At 46.5% G+C, this 8,352-nt stretch overlaps 1 protein-coding gene across 6 annotated transcripts in view; it reads right to left on the bottom strand.

The window, feature by feature from the left end:
• NT5C3A (5'-nucleotidase, cytosolic IIIA) overlaps window positions 1-8,352 on the bottom strand; it is a 198,295-nt gene that overhangs the window by 24,527 nt on the left and 165,416 nt on the right. The window lies entirely within an intron of this gene.

Here is an 8,352-nt window from a genome sequence, read left to right as displayed (position 1 = left end):
CTGTTTGGGACAACAATTTATGTAAAACTGCAGTTTCTCTCCAAAACGAAGGTCCTTTAGAATTGAAACTGGGTGTTAGACTTTGTAGGTATGTGGGCCCTGGGCAGAGGTGAGCGATGGTACCACCCAAAGGGAAGAGCCCTATGAGCCTCACCATCGGGAGGCGAGGTCCCAGCTGACGTCAGACACAGATAAATTACCAAAGTCTTTATTAAAGAATTAGAGTGGCACTGCCTGCGGAGCAAGGAGTGCAGGAGAACATCACACAAGCACGGGGGTGCCACAGAGTCTTTGAAGTGGGGGATACCTAAGCTTGGTTGATTAGTATATTTTCAGTAAAACTGCTGATGAAGTGAGCTTATTGTGCCTGACAATTATGGAGAAGTGTAATGATGCAGTTTTGTCAACCCGGACTGATGCTGTGATATACTTTGAAACTTTAAAGTGTGTAAGCTTGAGGTGCATGAAAAAGAAAACTTTGAAATGCTGAAAAACCTAACAAAGGACACTAATGGGGCCAGGAACAGCCAAAAGATTCAAACTGAGGAGACCCATGCAATGAAAAATGTTAAAAAACAAACAAAAAAAAAAAACCCCAGCAAAAAAATCAGCAAAAATTCACAACTGAAGAGAAATGTGTCTGTGGGGAACCTTGGATCAAAACAGACTGAAGGGATCCTGTGTGATATTAATGATGACGATCATCTCGCACAAGCTCAGTAGGAGCATAATAAAGTTCTAGAAGTTTCTAAAGAAGAGATCCATCTGAGGCTCCGTTGCCATCACCTACTTGTAGGAACTTTTATCCTACATGTCCTTGGAGAACCATCTGTGGTGTGTAAAGGGCACTGTAAAATGGCATTGTCCTTTTCCAACCCTTTTTACCCTAGTGACAGAGCATGATTTATTAACTGGCATACTCTCTTGCTATTTATGTTAAGCGGCAGAGAACACCTGACCCAACTATTCTTAGATACATGTTCTGTATTTAAATTTGAAGATGACCCAAAATTATTCAAAGTAGTTATGTATTTAAAATACTTGATTACTTGTCTTCTCATAGGTATACCTAATGCAAAGTACAATTAATAAAAAAATAAACATTTCAATGAAAAATAAAGACTACTACCATCTGCTAACATCAAAATACAAAACATCCAGTCATACATGAGCAGAATAATAAATATCAGATCATTTGACACCAAATACAGAGTAATCAGTCAAATGGGAACATAAATACAAAAAAAAACAACCAACAAAACAAACCATAATCATTGCAAAAAGTAGTGTAACTAAAAACCTGACCCAAGATATAGACAATCACAAAAGTCTAGCTAGGGCTCAACAAGGACAGTGGCGGCAGAGTAGCTCACTGCCTATCCTAGTACAAATCATAAAATAGAAGGCCTGCTTCATGCAGCAGCTGGTCATGGAACCAACAAAAGGGAAAACTATTTTAGATTTAGTTCTCAGTGGAATAAAGAACATAGTAAAAAGAGTAAAGGTGGGGGATCCATTGGCAATAATGATCATAGTGCAATTAAATTGGTCAATCTGTGGAAGTTAAATTACTGCAATACCATTTAAATGTAAAAAGGGACTCTGATAAAACACGGAATTAGTTTGAAAAAACCTAAAAGGCATGGTTACTAGGGTTACAAATTTGCATGAGGCTTGGACATGGCAAAGCCCACATTCAGTGCCACTTAGCCAGATAAGTTTGAACTTATCTGGCTAAGTGGTGCAGTTTCAATATTTGGCTGCATTTATCAGTTGCCACGTAGCTGGATAACTATTTATCTAGCTAAATAGTTAAGTTGGCTAAGTGAGGGATGGGACAGGGACATTTTGGGCTAATTTAGCCACATAAGAGCAGATATTCAATGTTATTCGGCTAAGTTAGCCAGATAAGCTAGACCTCTAAAGTTAGTTGGATAAACTTATCTGACTATTAGATAGCTGGGTATATTTAGCAGCAGAGCTGCATTGCTAACTATACCAGCCAAGTTAGCCAGATAAGTTTATCCAGCTAACTTGCTCAGCCGGATAGTGGCCGACTATGGACTTCTGTATTTTTATGCAATCATGAACATTCAGATAAAAAGTATTCCATGCATTAAGAAAAAGTTGAGGGAATACCAAAGGCCTGTCAGCATGGCTAAATGGTGAGGTGCAAGAAACAATTCAAGCCAAAAGAGCTTGAACGCTGACCTAAATGATGAAAATAGGAAAGAGCATAAGCACTGGCAAATTAGATGTATGTGGGGAGCTTTTTGCTTCAAATGTATTTGAAAGTCCTTGTTTTATTGGCTTTTAACTCTATGGCAAGCTTACATAGTAGCATAGTGAATGTCAGCAGATAAACAACAAAATAGTCCATCCAGTCTGCCCAGCAAGCCTTCTGTTAAGGTTTATAGCAGCTCCCACTCTGCTCAGGCTTCACCCAATCCTTCTATTAAGGGTAATAGCAATTGCAAACCTTCAAATATCTAGCAAGCTTCAATAAGGAACCAGAAGACAACATTTTCCGTACAATGAAAAGTTCAAAAACAAGAAGTCATCATATGAAACTGAAGAGAGGAAGACTGAAAGTATGTGAGAAATACTCTGATAAAGTAGTGCCAGAATAGTAGCAAAATTCAAGCATGCGTAGAATAAGCATTATGGGAGCCTGATGGAGGGGGAGGGAGGAAGACCACAGAGCACAGTAGGAGTGTACAAAATGGGCAGTCTGGGTGGACCAAATAGTCTTCACCTGCTGACATCTTGTTTCCATTTCCACTGCTTCTCTGGCCTTCCTGTGTAGTGTGTAACTTCCTCTTTACGTATGTCCCCAGTGCCCCCTACACTAAACAGGAAAGCAAGTGTTGCTTACCTGTAACAGGTGTTCTCACAGGACAGCAGGATGTTAGTCCTCACATATGGGTGACATCATCAGGATGGAGCCCAATCACGGAAAACTTCTATCAAAGTTTCCAGAACTTTGACTGGCCCCTACTGGGCATGCCCAGCATGGCACTAACCCTGCAGCCAGCAGGGGTCCCCCTTCAGTCTTACTTGATAGCTACAGGCAGTGCCGAAAAAATAAAACAACAAAACGTTACGAACTCAACACCGCGGGGCGGCGGGCGGGTTTCGTGAGGACTAACATCCTGCTGTCCTGTGAGAACACCTGTTATAGGTAAGCAACACTTGCTTTCTCACAGGACAAGCAGGATGGTAGTCCTCACATATGGGTGAGTACCGAGCTGAGGATGTCCTAACATGCACCAAATGTACCCAACGGCGTGCAACAGGCACAACAACTGGGGTGGAATTTGGTAGAGGGCATCCTGAACCCCACCGGGCAGGCGGAAGGGTGTTGGTACGTCACGTTGGAAATAGGTTATGCAGGACAGATTGGCCGAAGATGGAATCTTGTCTTCCGGCTTTGTCTAGGCAATAGTGGGCTGCGAAAGTGTGGAGAGAACGCCAGGTGGCAGCCCTGCAAATGTCAGGAAGCGGCACCGATCGTAGGTGTGCTACTGAAGTCACCATGGCCCTCACAGAGTGTGCTTTAACACGGTCTTGAAAAGGAATACCTGCTTGAAGGTAGCAAAAGGATATGCAGTCCGCCAACCAGGAGGAGAGAGTCTGCTTACCCACAGGTTGCCCTAATTTGTTGGGATGGAAAGAGACGAATAACTGAGTGCTCTTCCTGTGGGCAAGTGTACGGTCTAGATAGAAAGCTAGAGCCCGTTTACAGTCAAGGATATGCAGAGCCTGTTCCCCTGGATTGGAATGGGGCCTGGGAAAAAAGGTAGGTAGTATGATGGACTGATTAATGTGAAACTCCGAAACTACCTTGGGTAAAAACTTAGGGTGAGTGCGGAGTACCGCCCGGTCCTGCAGGAGTTTAGTGTAAGGCGGATAGGTAACTAGGGCCTGTAACTCACTAACCCTGCGAGCTGAAGTGATAGCTAAAAGGAAAATCACTTTCCATGTGAGATATTTTAGGTCACAGGAGTGAAGAGGCTCGAATGGAGTTTTCATGAGCCGACCGAGAACCAGATTAAGGTCCCAAAAAGGGGCCGGAGGACGTAAAGGTGGCTTGATATGGAGCAAGCCCTTTAAAAATCGTGTTACGAGGGGTTGTACTGATATAGGGACATCCCCGACACCTTTATGGAAGGCAGCTACTGCACTGACATGCATTCTGATGGAAGAGGTTTTTAGACCTGACTCTGACAAATGCCAGAGATAGTCCAAAAACCTTGGGATTGGACAGGAAAAGGGATCAAGGGACTGCGAAGTGCACCATGATGTGAACCTTTTCCATTTATAGGAATAAACTTTTCTTCTGGAAGGCTTCTGTGAAGCAATCAGGACACGAGAAACCGAATCTGAAAGGTTAAGTGGTTGAAAGATTAACCTTTCAACATCCATGCCGTCAGGGACAAGGCCTGAAGATTGGGATGGTGTAGGCATCCTTCGTTTTGAGTGATCAGATGCGGGTCTGTTCCCAAGGGAATGTGCTTGCGGATGGAGAGATCCTGGAGTATGGGAAACCACACTTGGCGTGGCCAGTGAGGTGCTATCAGGATCATGGTTCCTTTGTCCTGACGTAGCTTCACAAGAGTCTTCGAAAGAAGAGGAAGTGGAGGGAATACATAGAGCAGACCGGTTGCCCATGAGAGGGAGAATGCATCTCTGGGCTGAGAGCGCTCGCTCCGAATGAGGGAGCAGTAATTGTCTACTTTGTGGTTCTGAGGGGACGCAAAGAGGTCTGTCTGGGGGTATCCCCATTGGCGAAAGATTGACGTTGCTACCGAGGGGTTGAGAGACCACTCGTGTAGCTGGAAGACGCGACTCAGTTTGTCTGCCAAGACATTGTCCACTCCCGGCAAGTAGGTGGCCCTGAGGTACATCGAGTGGGAGAGCGCTTCCGCCCAAATCTGCGCAGCTTCCTGACACAGGAGGAAGGAGCCTGTGCCTCCCTGCTTGTTGATGTACCACATTGACCACCTGGTTGTCCGTCTGAATCAGGATGACGTGATTTGATAGGCGTTCCAGAAAAGCCCTGAGAGCATATCGCATTGCTCGAAGTTCTAGGAAGTTTATTTATTTATTTATTTATTTATTTATTTAAGGTTTTTCTATACCGGCATTCATGAAAGCGTTCACATCATGCCGGTTTACATGAAACAGGGGTGTGAAGAACAAACCAAGAACATAACTAAACGTGATGAAGAGATGCAGTTACAATTAACAGGGGCTGTAAACTGGGAGGAGGAAAAATAGAGAGAGAAAGAGGAGGTTAATTATATACAATAGTACAGTATATATACATAATCCGAAATATATAGTTGCTGAGTGGAGTCTTTAATGGTTGGCGTGTTAAGTGGAGTTCGGGAAGGCTTGCCTAAACAGCCTTTTTGATTTGATGTTTGGCTTTGATGTTTGATTTGATGTTTGGCTTCCTCTGGAGACCAAGATCCTTGTGTCTGTAGATTGTCCACGTGGGCTTCCCACCCGAGGTTGGAAGCGTCGGTGGTGAGAATGAGTTGAGGATCTGGCACTTGAAAAGGCAGTCCCTGGAGGAGATTGGTCTGATCTTTCCACCAGGCGAGAGACAGACGGAGTGAGTTGGTGATGTGGACAATGGTTGACAGAGGCTGAACAGCTTGAATCCATTGTGACCTCAGAGTCCAATGCATGAGTCTCATGGCCAGGCGGGCCATTGGTGTAACATGGACGGAGGACGCCATGTGTCCTAGCAGGACGAGGAATTGACGAGCTGTTGCTGTATGTTGAGAATGCAACTGGTGAGCGAGGGCCACGAGTGTTAGCGTTCGTTGTCGAGGTAGAAAGGCTTTTGCCTGTAAAGTGTCCAAGTCTGCCCAATGAATGACATGTTTTGAGATGGGATTAAATAGGATTTCCCGTAATTGACAAGAAATCCTAGAGAAATTAGAGTGTGTAGGGTGAAATCGAGGGACGACCGAGCGGCTTGCTGGGTTGGAGCCCTGATTAACCAGTCGTCCAGATAGGGGTAGACGTGCACACCTTCTTTCCTGAGGAAAGCTGCTACAACTACGAGGCATTTGGTGACGAGTCGTGGTGCAGATGCTAGGCCAAAGGGAAGCACTTGATATTGATAGTGCTTTGGGCCTACTAAAAACCTGAGGTACTTGTGATGAGTTGGAGTGATCGCAATGTGTGTGTATGAGTCCTGGAGGTCCAGAGAGCAGAGCCAGCCTCCTCTTTGTAGAAGCGAGCCCAAGGTTAGCATCTTGAACTTTTCCCGCTGGAGGTACTTGTTGAGAGCACATAGGTCCAGAAATGGACGAAGCCCCCCAGATTTTTTGGGGATCAAAAAGTACCGGGAATAGAACCCTAGGCCTTGCTGCGAGAGTGGGATGGGTTCTATTGCTCTTAACTGGAGAAGAAGGGAAACCTCCTGCTCCAGAAGGACAGCCTGGTCGGATACTCTCCACGCCTGCAGAAGTGGTGAGTCCAGTGGAAGAGCAATAAAGTTTAGGTGGTAACCCTGAGCAATGATTGCTAGCCCCCATTGGTCGGTTGTGATTGATTGCCACATGTTGTGAAAGTGGCACAATCGACCTCCCACTGATATGCTTGGCAGAGGAATCAGGCTGCTGCTGTCCAAATGAAAGTCAAAAACCTGAAGCAGGCCCCGGCTGGGGAGCTGCTTGTGGCTTTTGCTTTCGGGCCTGGCGAGGCTGAGGCTTTTGATAAGGTCTTGTAGTTCGGGACCTTGCTGGTGGAGGAAAGTACTTCCTTGGATGGAAGAATGACTTCTTAGAGTCCTTCCTGAAGGTCTGTCTTAAGGGGAAGTTGGAAGGTATCGATGAGAGCTGTTTAAGGGTCTCATGATGGTCCTTTAATTCAGCCACCATTTGCTGGATCTGCTCACCGAACAGATTGTCTCCTACACATGGTAGGTTAGATAGCCTGTCTTGTACTTCTGGGCGAAGGTCAGAAGATTTGAGCCAGGCCCATCGTCTTGCCGAAATGGCGGCTGCAGACACTCTAGTATAAGTGTTGAAGATATCGTAAGCTGTTCTTATCTCATGCTTTCCTGCCTCAAACCCCTTGTTGACAAGGATTTGAAGCTGGTCTTGGAATTTTTCAGGCAGGGGTTCAGACAAGTCCTGATTCTGTTTGAAGATGACCCTATTGTATTGGGTCATAAACAGCTGGTAAGCAGCAATTCTGGAGATGAGCATGGCCCCTTGGAACACTCGTCGACCAATATTGTCTAGGAACTTGTGTTCCTTAACAGGAGGGGTAGATGAGTGAGGCTTGGTCCTTTTTGCTGTCTTTTGAGCTTATTCTACCACAACTGAGTGGTGGTCGAGCTGAGATTTTTGAAAGCTGGGGGCTGACTGCACTAAATAGGTAGTGTCAGCTTTTCTATGGACTGGGGCAATGGATCCAGGGTTTTCCCAGTTCTTTTTGAGGAGGTCAAGAAGAACTTGATGAATGGGAATAGAAGTGATCACATTAGGGGCATCCAGGAACTGGAGCAACTCCATCATCTGGTGCCTATCATCCTGCTCCGTCTGGAAGGTGAAAAGGGCCCAACTCAGACATTTCCTTCACAAAATTAATGAAAGGTCCTCGGGAGGAGAACGCTTTCTACTTTCAGTAGGAGAGGGAGGTGAAGGTAAGTCATCAGTGTCTGAAGAAGTATCATCACCCCAGGTGTCATAAGGATCAGCAGACTGACCTGTAGGACGAGAAGGGGGTTGGATACTCGAAGGCCCCGGCCGAGGCTCCGAGAAAATCGAAGGAATCGCTGGGGCACCGTGGACGGCCTGGAGGGCATCGGTGCCAGTATCGAAGGCATCGATGTCGCTGATGTACGAATTGCCCCCGATGAATGAATCGGTGGCGAGGGACGAACTGGCATCGATGGCTGAGGCAAAACTCCCGAAGGAGGGATGCGGAACAGTGTTTCTCCTCCCGATGAAGCTGTCAATGGGGAGCGCACCGGAGCCATCAGAGACCCGGGAATCACCGGTGGAAGGGCAGTTATGAGCGCCTCCATCCGGGATAGCAGCGGTGCCAGCGCTGCTGGAATCGGGTCGATGACCGGTTCCACAATCGGTGCCGGTATCGGTGCCGAAGGGACCTGGAGTCGTTGCATCGCCTTATCGATGGCCTCCTGGACCAGCCGGTCCAGTTCTTCCTGGAGACCTGGAGCAAGCAGCCCCGGCTCCGTGACAGAAGAGGGAGGTGGAGGCACAGTCGGAGGGACAACCTTTACAGGCGGAATCGCGACTCCCAAACCCCGATCGGGTGAGGGTGGCATCGATGCCCCGGTCGCAGGAATGTTCAGTGCCATTC

The sequence above is a fragment of the Rhinatrema bivittatum genome, chromosome 2 (genome assembly GCF_901001135.1).
Source record: "Rhinatrema bivittatum chromosome 2, aRhiBiv1.1, whole genome shotgun sequence".
Taxonomy (NCBI): domain Eukaryota; kingdom Metazoa; phylum Chordata; class Amphibia; order Gymnophiona; family Rhinatrematidae; genus Rhinatrema; species Rhinatrema bivittatum.
Note: the sequence above shows the minus strand (reverse complement) of the source record. Positions and strands in the feature narration are given on the sequence as shown.